Source organism: Molothrus ater, chromosome Z (genome assembly GCF_012460135.2).
Source record: "Molothrus ater isolate BHLD 08-10-18 breed brown headed cowbird chromosome Z, BPBGC_Mater_1.1, whole genome shotgun sequence".
NCBI classification, from domain to species: domain Eukaryota; kingdom Metazoa; phylum Chordata; class Aves; order Passeriformes; family Icteridae; genus Molothrus; species Molothrus ater.
In genome coordinates, this window is record NC_050511.2 from 6,393,706 (window position 1) to 6,407,003 (window position 13,298).

Here is a 13,298-nt window from a genome sequence, read left to right on the forward strand (position 1 = left end):
ATATGGCTGATTAGCTTGTGTCTGGAAGCACTTCCCCTTATTTGCCATTCTACTCTTAGCTGCAGAAAGAACAAAGTTCATGTTAGTTCTAGGATATTTTTTTGTCATTTTTTTTCCCTCATTCACTTGCTACAGAAACTTTGAAATCTACTGGCTGTACTGAGAAGTGCCCTATACAGAACAGCTCTATTCTGACAGAGAATTTGGGAAGCCTGCAAGCTTTTATATGTATCAGAAAACAAAATTATTTTGCCCTTATTACCGTGAAGTGCCTGCCTTCTTATGAAGCTTTATGACTGAGAATGAATTATACTTCTATGAATCCTAGAGGTAGAGAAGTCTGTTCTCTCCTGCAACCTATGGAGGTATTTTTGAATTATGATTTAAATCATAGAGAGACTAAATGGAGGCTAGTGTTGCATGTTCTGATTTGTTTTGGTTTTAACTTTCCTAATTAAGTAGAAAAGTCCAGGAAAATAAAAATCTCAGGGATTACCTTCCTCCTCTCTCTCACTTTGTCATTTCCATGTGAGATCTCTTCATCCTGTCAATCTTCAAAGTCCTGTGTCAACTTACCTATTAATTTTGGTGCTCAGTTCTTTTATATTTTCTTTTCTTTTCTTTTCTTTTCTTTTCTTTTCTTTTCTTTTCTTTTCTTTTCTTTTCTTTTCTTTTCTTTTCTTTTCTTTTCTTTTCTTTTCTTTTCTTTTCTTTTCTTTTCTTTTCTTTTCTTTTCTTTTCTTTTCTTTTCTTTTCTTTTTGGTTATTTTCACTTGCAGGTTTGAAGAGGCACTAACTCTGTCCATTCAGTACAGCCCTATCAACTTCATTACGGTTCTGGCAATTTACTCTTGGTGAAGAGTTGGCCATGGGGCCTGTAAGGATTTATGATGTCAAGGTCATGCAATTACAGGCATTTATAATTTCATGAAGAGTTTAAGGCGCAGGTAATTTGCAATGTAATTATTAGGTATTTAAGCACCTGTGTGCATGCCTGGCCTCACTGACTGTTGCGGGGGTGAAGCACGTACCTGAGCTATCCATAACGTCACAAAGCACCATCGGCAGGGCACGATCTGTTGAGAGTGCTTCTTCCACTCCTTCTCATGCTGCATCCTGGGCATCCCAGCCTATTTCAGGTGATGCAGGTTTTGAATGATTTTGCAAAGTGGATTTTTCCCAAAAAAAATTGGTATCAAACGGAACATTGGATTGTTACATAACCTTAAAAATAAAGTGGGCAAAACTCTCACTGAGAGTATGTGGAAAGTGGGGTTCATGTCAGAGAGCACATTGGACTGTGTGTATTTCATGGCTGTAAATATCAAGAAATCTTGAGATTTATTATGGATTAATTATTCTGCCTTGGTAGTCTTGGGAAAGCAAATATATTTTGGCTTCTGAGGACCACTGTGAGTAACAGAAGGGGAAGTTTTAGGCAAGATTTTTTTTTCCTACCTCAGATAAAATTCCTCATGAGGTATCTTGAGAAAAGAAAATTTATGTAACGCCTGACTCTTGTAATTTACTTTCTATCTGCTTAATATAAACAACAACTGATTTTTTCCTTGAAAAGGCCATAGCTGAATTGACAGGGAATGGTGGTCAAAGGATTTTTGGATAAGTACCCTACGCTATTGTCCTCAAAGCACCTAAATTGCCAGTAAGCAAAAGTGACTTCCTGTAACTACAGAGGTATGTTATATGATGGATGCCATATCATGACACACAACTAAAATAATATTAATTAACTACATATTTATTTTACATAAAACAGTCAGTAACAAACAAGAAACAAAGCCAAAACCAAACCAAAACCAAAGCCAAAACCGTACAACAAACCTTCCTTGACAAGAAAAAAAAAATCTTGAAATTGTGAAGAAAAGTGAATGAAAGGTAATTACTCAGATGACAGTATATCTGACCTTCTTGGACTCACCTTACTACTTTGACAAAAAATATATAAGAGTAATAGGTTTTTTTCTAGTCATAAATTGCCATGATTTACTAGATTTAGTCTTATACCTTGTGGAAGAGAAAAAAAAAACTATTTCTTCTAACTTGTATAAAGCAGCAGAAAACATTTTTAGTTCTTTTCCTTTGTAAAAAATGTCTCATGTCATTATCTCTATTATAAACTATAGCTTTGTTTAGAATAGTCCTTAATTAAATTACATTTCTAGTGTTCAATATGTTTACATCTTTATTGAAGGAAAGAGAGCAGCAGTTCACTTTCAGCTTATGTGTCTGCTTGCAACACTTTCCAAACCACCAGAAAGGAGATGAAATTTGGCGAAGCATAAACATTTATTTTTATATTATACCAGATTTTCAGAATATCTTTATGTATTTATTTATAATGTTTATTAGCACTCTAATGCTAATTTAATCTCTTTGAAAAAAATGTGTCATCAGGCTTGTAACGAATGATAGATTGGGAAATAGGGAATTGATAATGTTTTGCCATTTCAATGTGGTCTGAAATTCTAGTTTAGATCTACACTTAGGAATTATTTATATCCTCTTATGTCATATCAATTTAAATAATATTCCACTCATCGAGGCATAAAGAATAATGTTAATATTAAAGTTTCTATTTAAAATTTGCTAATTGCACATGAAGGGGTTATATCTGCTGCATTCAGGGTTTTTAAATTTAATTTTATTGTATTAGAAAATCTATGAGGTTAAATCTGCAGAAATTATTGCTTTTAAATGTTGTATAATAAGAATCTTGCTGCTGTTATGAGCACTGAAAAATGTGCCTTCATCTCAAATAAGCCTTGTTAAAGCTACAGTTCTGGAACTGCCAGGATTTAATACTAAATTTGGGCCTGATCCAGCTCAGCTTTACTCATGTGAGTAGCTCTGTCTCCTCTGAAGAAATCTGTGCCTGAGCAAGGGTTACTGGAGATCCCTGTGCAAAGTTATTGATCTGGGGAAAGTCTGGGAATGGAGAAGAAATAAGGATGAGTATATAATTTCCACCCATCCAGGCATTGGCCTCCAAAATTAGCATGTCCCAAAGGAGTCTGTTTTAGAGGCAAGGGATCAAATAAAAAAACCTGAAGCCTGTGACAAAGAATTAAAGGACACTGAAGACTTGTTTTGACCCATGTCCACACACCTGAATCAGGTGGGCAGAGTCACAGGCTAGCAGGAAGGGTGAGGACTTGGCAGCTTCACACAGACGGGAGATTCCTCTGCCCTCTGGCCACTCTCAGCTCCTACTCAGGGCAGCTGAGGTCCAAAATCACGAAAGCACATTGTCAATAAGAGTTTGCTTGATCAGACCCCTCAGAAGAAGTCACCAGAATCCCTTTATCCCCTGGGAAAGGAAATTATTAAAGCAAGTATGAGTCTATTGACTACTGCACTCATGTAGAAAAGTCATTGACTTCACTCTCAACAGGAAGCAGCCCAATATGCCTGTAGAAGTTATGGACTTAAGTGAGTGACACTTTTCTGGTTGTAATGCCAAAAGACAAATCAAGTTATCTTGCTTTTTGCTCTGAGCACAAATAATAAGTTTGATTCTCTTCCCACTTTCATACAGTGACATCATTCTGGAGGAAAATTCTTGATGACAACAGGATTAAATCATGAGAAAATTGATGAGAGATCAGAACACATTTGATCTATCTATGACTGATATTTTGAAGTTGCTGAAGTTTTTAACTTTCAGATTCACATTGGGCAGGTCTCTGTCTTCTGACAACATATGTTTTTAATTTTTAACCCTAGATGAATCTGAGCAGTTTAATATTTAATTTCAATTAATTATCAAAATATTAGGATTCTTATCCCAATGTCTTAAATTTCCTGAGTTTGAGCTATTTGCCTTGAAATCTTCCCAGGACAACCTACCACCACATTAGATCAGTTTTGTGTCCTAATTGGTACCATGAAGAAAAAACACTAATCAATTAAGTTGTCAATTAACAGACAAACAATTCTTCAGTATCCAGGGAGGTTTTCTTGCAACATGAAGTGGGAACTTTTCTATAATCCCTGGACAATATTTATATTTCCATGTATACATATGTATGTGCATGCGTGCACACACACACACACACACACACACACACATACACACACACAAAATCACATGCATAATTTAAGGGTCTCCTTAATGTTATTGCAATTATTTCCCCTCCAATCTTTAGTGCTGCTCTAGAAGGAATGCTACTGAGCTCAAACGATGACACTGATAGCTGAGAGGCATTCGTTTTGCAGCAGCTAATTAAGCGTATGAAGGCCACGTGAAGGATTGGTTCTATCAGCACACACTCACCATCAACAGCCTGTCCCCTGCAGGGTTAAGAAGACAGCGTTAAATGATCACCTGTCCCAAACACCAAATGACAGTTTCAGGGTAGTAAATGAAGCCTGGGGTTATTGACAGATAAACTTGATTCTTAGCTTTGCAATCAAAGGAAGAAAACAGTTGAGGAAAATCACCTTCTGAAAGCTTGGAGACCTCTAAACAGAATTTTGCATTGCCCCCTTTTTATGTGTTTTCCAGACATGCTCCTTGGGAGGAATTCTCATTTCGATGAATGTTCAGGCTATGCAAATCTTGAGCTCACAGCTGACACCCCTTGCAAGCCCCGCCTGCCCTCCTCTAGGGATGAATTACCCCTCCGGTACAAATTACACATGCACACCAGATGGGGTGAATTGAATTCTCTAACTAGGAACAGAGGGAGAATGATCTTGTGTTTAATATGAAGGTCAGGGACTCAAGAGACTTTGATTCTATTCCTGGCTCTGCCCCAGACCTTGTATAACTTTGGGTGACTTGTTTAATCGTTCTGCCTTGGTTCTTCTCATCTATAAAATGGGAATGGTAATACTGTACTACGTTGTCAGGGTGTTTCAAAACTAAATGACTGCTGGTAAGATGAACTGCAATCTATAGCTGAAAGAGAACACGGACAGGCCATTTGTTACTGCTAATAATCATTTGGGGCAGGAACTTCATAACTTTCTTTTGTCTTCTAAACATATATGTATTCAGACTCATAAGTCAATTTTTAGGGGCACTTTGGAGTAGCTTCTCTCTAAGAGTCTTAAAATGACACAAAAAATAAAGTTGTGAGAATATGCGAAAAAATACTTGGGAAATAACTTTAAAAATGTGTGTTGGGTAAGAAGGAGGGGAGAATTGTTTTGTTCTACTCAAGGTTACTTTTCAAACAATGAAAAAAAAACAACAAACCAACAAAAAACCCCCAACATAAGCCCCAAACAAACAAAAAACCCCCAACCAACCAGACAAAAAAGCCAACGAACAAAAACCCAAACAAATAAACAAACAAAACAAAGCAGGGAAGAAATTACCTCACCTTCTGGAATATCCAGTTTACTTGTTGCCTTTTGAAACCTATATCTTGTCTATCTCAATTGCAAAAAGAAACAACCTACTCATCAAGTAATGATATTCCACACGCACAGACACACATAGCTTTTTTGAAGATAATGTCTCAGCAAAGTGTTTGACTATTCAGGCATATTTTTGTCATATTTTATTTCTAGACAGGCCCACCAACCAAATTTTTTACTGGTTTCCTTTTCTTGCCTGTTCCCACATTGCTTCTGTTGTCAGAAAATTTAAAAACTAAAAATATCTCCCTGCTTTAATGGATAGAAATGAACAGATTTACTAAATTACAATTATTGTATTCTATACAATGTTATCGACGAATGACAGCTCTCTAAACAATCTCTGGATTACAGTGCCACTTTGCCATTATATAGGATCTCGACATCAGAGAATTTCAAAACATTTTATGAAAAGTAATTAATCAATTAACCCTAACCACCCTGTTTTGTCTCCACTGGATTCAAAGGATTTTTTTATTTTTTTTTCACTGATTTCAATGGCAGCTGGAGGTCAGGCTGTATGATTAGTACTCCTGTAATTTGTCCACTGCCAGCTCTCCCCAGAACAAAAAGGCAACACATCTCTCTCTTTCATAGACTCCACTGTCTAAAAGCCTTATCCAGGTAACTTCCTGCATACTGATCTGCTCCTGAATTCAGTCAGACACCTCTGAGGGAGTTTTAGCAGGATCTGGCCCTGCATAATCAAATGCCCTCTCTGATTTGCTCTTGTTGGTAAAGTTTCGAATATCAAATATTCTGATACAAATTCTCGCCTGGATTGAGAAGTGATTTATTTTAATGGAATGGTATCAAGGCCCCCTTTTGTTCCTCCCCCCGTACACCTAGGAAAGAAAGGACATCCTTTTTCTCCCTCAATGAGCCTGCAAATCACTATTCCCCCTGGAGTCTGAATAACTATTCAAAAAAAAGTAGCTAACTCAGAATCTGTTCTCATCTTCTCGTTCCTATAATTAAAGTTTTAAATCCTCAACTGTAGAGGTCAAATAGCACATGTAGAACATTTTCACTCTAGCTTACTGACTGTCAGCACAGGGCCAAATCCTTAAGTTTTTATGCAGTCAATGTAGTTGACAGAATTTTTCCTAGAGTTAGGGCCAGATTCAGGCTATTCCTATTTTTCAGATCAGTAAACTAAGGCACAGAATGATTATGGATAGGCACACATACCTGCTCGTGGCATAAGAATGAACAGTCCAGGGTGTCAAATCTTGGGTTTCAAATGCTAAACCTAAAATGTTGCCAACCTGATATGTGCAAAGGAAAAATAAATCACTCTGTGGCAACAGAAAAAAAGAAAAAGAAAAATTGAGTGAAGAAACCTGGGTTTTCTTTGTTGATTCTGTCAAAGATTTTTGATCCTGAAGTACTCAGTTACTTGTCAGGTGCTTTAGATTCTCAGTATGCAGCAGGATAAAAACATAGATCTCCCTAACTCCTTGTTGAAGACCATTTCTTCAAGAAAAAAATGAGCAGAATTCCATTTATATGCATGTTCACATACGTATGTATATACATATTTGTATGGCCTCAGAGAGAACTGGAATAAATGCGAATTTACATGCTTGAGTTAGTTCAACAAATTGTGTCCCATTCATGCCTGCCCAGGTATGCAGCCTGGAGATTATGAGTCTGCCATGTGACTGGGAGCTGGGAAGGGTTCCTGTGTAAAACTTCTCCTACACTCACCACCAGCCTGTCAACCCTTTGCACCCTCTGCCTGCCCTCTCTGTTGACTCTATAATACAAAAAAAAAAAGTGTTTCATTCTGTATAGTTACAACAGAGAGACAGAGGTGTTCTGAAAACTGGGGTCCATAGGATACTGTAAACTTCAGACAAAAGGAAAGGACTGAAATAGAGGGCAGTTTGAACCTGGCTATCAGTATAATGCAATGTGTCACAGTTTGGCCACTCTCATTTCATGATTTCCTGTTTAAACACAGAGGTTAAAAAATGGAGAATCATAAGCAAACCAGATTAAAACTGCTTAATGGAATGTGTCACAGTTTGGCCACTCTCGTTTCATAATTTCCTGTTTAAATACAGAAGTAAAAAAATAGAGAATCATAAGCAAACCAGATTAAAACTTTTAGACGAAACCATCCACACCACCTAAAATCTCTACTGATGGTGAGCCAAACATATTTAATTATTGTTGACATAAATTGACTTGCCATTAAATGAAATTGACTTTAAAGTGTTTTGTTAGGTGATTTATTGTGTTTTGCCATGATCTGCGCACGATTTCCATGTCTACACTAAAAATCTGAGTTTCTACTTGCATGCTTGCAGAGTCTTGTGGTGAACCAGATTCTGCACCTGTTGCACTATTATCATTAATGCTGCACCTAGTGAGAATAATTTGTTACTTTGTGTTGAACCTCATACAATCATCCCAATGTCAATTTTCTGCCTTTCTCTCTGGGCTAGGGACCAGTATTTTGGACTAAGCCTCTCCCTACATATTTGCTGGGAACACTGGTCAAAATTCTTTCCACTTGTCTTCATCTGATTACCCAAGGGTCTGATTTAGGAATGCCTAAATCTGTGTGTCTGCCTGGTCTGTGGAGTTGACTGAGAGGAAAGCAAGCAGCCTGGCTGGTGCTAGAGATTTTAAGTGGCCATCGCTGTTTTATTATGATTATGCTTGTAGTGAAGCTCTCCTGTGAGGAGATATATATAACCTTGTGTGTGAGGAAGACAGGTGATTGCAGCAGGAGGCGAAGACTACACAATATGCCATCACCCCAGCTGAGTAGTGTGGGAGCAATTTAACTTTACTCACATGAGAATGGAGGCTAATACACCTTGAGATTTAGTTTCTTTTGCCCTTCCGTTATTAGCAAATGTACATCAGCAGAAAACAGTCATTATTTAGCTAAATTATCATAACAAAACAAAACAAAACAAAACAAAAATAAAAGGAAGGGGAGAAGCAAGCATGAAAGTTTTTCTTTTCTAATTTAGGCATAGAGGAAACAAGTTTCTGAAGACTCCTGAGAAATAGGAACAGGCTCCAACAATTGTTCCAGTTATACCTTTCATATTTCAGTTTATTTGAGTTCAAAAATGCAGGCAAAAAAAAAAAACAAAAACAAAAAAGACCCCAGGAATATCCAAAGACTTACCAAAAAAAATCAAACCAAACAACAACAAAAAATGGCAAATAACCCTCTTTTGCCAACACCTTATTGGAAATCAGAATGCAAATCTCTGAAAAATGAAAGGTTTTCATTTTGCTGTTAAGTAAAATATGCAATACCGGAATTCATTATACACATCCCTTTTTTTTTTCAGCCAAGTTATAACACTCATGTTATACAAACAAGGGAATTTGTAAGAAGGAAGTTTCAGTCAATACAATCAATATCCATAAGAAAAATTTACTTTAGTCATAAATTTGGTTTGGATTTCATATGGAATAATCTATTTATTTTCACACAGATGCACAAAAACCCCTCACCATAAATAGAAAAATCCCGTCACTTTTCTGCTTTGTAACACCCTTGGAAAGGAAGGGAAATTTTGACTCATCTCACACCAAAAAAAGTACATTGGGCCATTTTCCATTTCTTCCTCCTCCAGAGCTCAGTTGTCGAGACTACTTACAAATGGCCAAAATAAATCTCAAAAGTTTCCCTATAAACAGAAGTCTCAGTTTCTACTACCTGCTTGAGTTCATTGATTAAGCTATTTTATAAGATAATAAAATAAAATAACCCCTCACACACAAATAGAAAGCATCACTTGCCCTGAGGCATTCCAGTGCTTCACTCTCCTGCAGAAGTTCATAAGTCATAACTGGAGGTGCATAAAAGGTGTTGGGCTCAGGCTGCAGCGGGGTGAGCCAAGTCTGGCTGGGTGAGAGGTGAAGGGTGTGTGTGGCTCCATCCCAGGCAGACACAGGGGCACCTTGCAGGCCGTGCTGCTTGGGCACAGCAGCTCCCCTTGCACCTGCACTCACAGCCTGAGCTGGACACTCCTCTGCCCTTCGCCTCCCTGGTGCATCCACCGCATGGCAAATCAACAGAGCCCATGGAGGACAGACAGCAGACATCCATGAGTCTTTTAGGAAAGACAACAGAGTAAGATGAAAAGGGAAAAAAAACCTCTTTATGGAATTTTTTCTTTTCTTTCAGTTACATAAAGAGCAAGAGATCCCTACTGAGAAAGGCTGAATGGATCACTGCTAAAACCATGATCCACCCAATCACCTCGATCAAGGCTGTGCAGGTATCTCAGGATAAATGTTAACACTCAGGATATCAGCTGAGGCTGCCTACATTTTGTGTTAAATTTCCCTTGCTGTGACCACAAACTAAATACCTAAGATTACCTTATTTCTCATGCAAATTATTTTTTTTTTATTTTGTGTGTGCCATTATCTTTCATGCTTTAGTCTGTAGTTAGTATATCATGTCCCAATAGCTGGAACATATGGCAAGTGCCATACTTATCTCCAAATATGACATAAGGTCTTCATACACATTAAAAAAAATTAAAAAGACCTACCTTTCTCACGTATCAAGTCTTATGTGGACAAACTCAAGAAAAAAGAAAGCAAGAGCAGGCTGAACCGGCTAAACCAACTTAATTTATAGAGAGAAATCATGTCCAGACCGTCTTCTTGAAAATAATTTCTCTACTTATCACAAAAAACCTGCTCAGATATTGAAATAAAAAACTTTAACATCAAATTTATGCTTACATTTTTTCTCATTCAATAAAAGAGCTGTACTTATCTGGAATATATATATATATTAATTATAATTGATATATGTATTGAAAATGATAATTTATTTCGCTTTGGCAAAACATGTTGGGACTTAAAATATATATGTTGTTTTTAGATAAACAGGAATATTTCTATTTAACCACTTTGTTAATTTTGCTTCAGTTTTTATTATTATAGAGTACGTTTTCTTTCATCTCATCAAGAATTGCAGGTCCTCACAAGTGTTTATAACAAGAGAATGTTTCCTGCACAAAGCTTGCACTACAATACTGAGAAATCCAGCAACTTTTCCAAGGTCATCTATGAAATGCAAACACTTTGTTTTCCCATTATCTGTTATGACTTTTGAATTGCTGTGAAAGCACAAAGAAGGAGATAGCCGAAGACAAATAATTTTTATTATTTGCAAAAGGTGTGTGCATACGTTTGTACTTTTATTATCACATAAACTAGTGTAATCAATAAGCTTAGGCATGTATTAGACTTCTGTTTACTGAAAACTTTGGTATTTTATGTTGTATTATCATAACTGATGACCTGAAATCAAAGTAGCATTGAAGTACTATTCTGTGTTTGTATTAGTCAAACTCTTCTACTGCATTAAATATGTATTAATAAAAAGTAATGCTGTGACAAGAGTGTGAGAAAAGTTTTTAAAAAGGGGATTTCTTTCCTTGTTTTTGAACCTCGCTGACAAGGTTTTCTCTTGTATCTTGCTTTCCATTTTAGTATTATTACACTCCTATCTTACATGAGGACCAACCTCTAAGTACTTCTGATCAAGTCTCGTTCCCTGACTCTTTTTCAGTTGTATAAGGATCTTGCCTTGAACAAACCTTGTCCACATTTGCCATTCTGAGGGTGTAAACACAGCCAAGTCCCTGCAGCTCATCAGATAACTGAGCATCAGCTGAGATTCAGCTGTGTTCGATGTGCACATTATGAGTCTGTAACAGATGAATCATAATGAAAGTTATCTGAAAGCCGTTTCATTATCTCACCTTCACTAAGGACTTACACAAGCAGAGACACAATATGTATTACCTTGCTAAACTTTGGTAATTTTGTTATTGGTCTGAGCCTACAAGTACATCCATTCAACATATATATTCCTTGCTTGCAGACAAAACAGCTGCAGGATAGAAAAAATGTACAAATAATTGACTGATACAGGCTTAGATTGTGTTCATGAATGAGATTTTACTTAGGTCATGAATGGTTGCGGCCTTACCCTGTCTGAAATATTCATTGAATCTGTTGCACATCTGAACAAGAAGAATGATTGAATGCTGGGGTTTTTTATTCATCTGTTCCAAAAAGCTGCTTGAAAGGCTGAAAAACCTGTAACTACCCAAATGTGAAAAGACAGAGATTTTGAGCAGAGTTAAAAACATATTTTTCCAAGTAATTTTACCACTTAAAGAGGTGAAATTTACACAGTAGTGTAATATATAAGAAAAGAAAGAAAAGAAAGAGAGAAAGAAAAGAGAGAAAAGGAGAAAGAAAGAAAGAAAGAAAGAAAGAAAGAAAGAAAGAAAGAAAGAAAGAAAGAAAGAAAGAAAGAAAGAAAGAAAGAAAGAAAGAAAGAAAGAAAGAAAGAAAGAAAGAAAGAAAGAAAGAAGGAAAGAAAGAAAGAGAAGGAAAGAAAGAAAGAAAGAAAGAAAGAAAGAAAGAAAGAAAGAAAGAAAGAAAGAAAGAAAGAAAGAAAGAAAGAAAGAAAGAAAGAAAGAAAGAAAGAAAGAAAGAAAGAAAGAAAGAAAGAAAGAAAGAAAGAAAGAAAGAAAGAAAGAAAGAGAAAAAGAAAATCAACTAGCAAAACAACTTCTTTAGGCAAGATAGAAAGGAAAGAGATGGCAAAGAGATTTGAGGGGAGTAAGGAAAAAGGGAGGAAATCATGAGACCATTTTCTGAGAGCAGAATTTCTACGTTAGGCTTCAGTTAGGCCTCCCTCTTAACTTTAAAAGAAACTGAAAGCCATTTAACTTACAAGATGCATTATTTCGGGAGGGTATCTTAGTGACAGTGAGAGCTTACTAGTATGGTACTTACAGAGATGCCCTTTTTGCGAAGCAGTAAAAAAGTTCTTCATGTTTGAGGGCTCATTATTTGCTTCTGCTGTTGGGACTTCCATCTAAAAACATTTGGTCTGTTTAGCTTGGACAAGAGGAGACTGAGAGGAGACCTCCCTGAGTCCCTTCCAGTTTGGGATGTTCTGTGATTCTGTGGTCAGATTATGTGATCTGATTATGTGTTCAGATAGCTAAATGAGAAAAGGAATAATTTTAAAGGATTTAAAGTTCACTTGCTAGTGTGGATTTTGTCATACTCCGCCAAATCTTTTCTGTAGTCTGTCAGAGTTTTGTGCAATGACTTTCATTTCCCAAGTAAGTTTGACTTCATGTACACTTACGAATAAAATACTGGGCCAATATTATTTGCTTTACATAGTTGACTTAATTGAAGCTGTTTTGATATACACCAGAAAATGGGCCATTAAATCTCTGAGAAATTTTAAGGAGATAAAGAAATTATAAAACAGCCTAAAGATGTTATCTGGCTTTTAGAAGTCAACAGTATCTCTATATTATTAATCCTGTTAAGTTATTAAATGAAAATTTATATTCAATGTAGAAAGATCTTAACCTGTCAAAAAGGGGCGTACTTTCTTTTACCTTAACTCTGCACCAACAACTTCTTAAAACAAGGAAACAACCTTGTTTTATGTTATTGCATTTGTTCTTCTAGAGATCAGCAATATTCAGTGAGGGGGAAAGATATTGCAGACCTAGTGTATCAATTTAATTTTTTTTAATTTTTAAGTTAGCTACCTTCACCTTTTCAACAAATTAGTTTTTTGGAATTTAACCTTCCTCTCTAATCCATCTGAGGCTTCTTCTCATAACTCACTTCTGGAGGAACATTAGTGGATGTGAGTTTTCTCCCAGGGAGGGATATGTCATCTCCCTATTTTAAATCAAAAACTGTTTTTGCAAAGTAGCCAAAGAAGAATGGCTTTAAGTGTCCTAAAAAAACCTCCAGTACACTCTCTGGGTCTTTTGCTCTGCTGCTTTAAATTAGGAAGAGTAGAAGAGGACTAAAAGAGAAAGGAAATAGTGAAAAAGAACAGAATACATATGTGTTTCTGCTCTTTCACT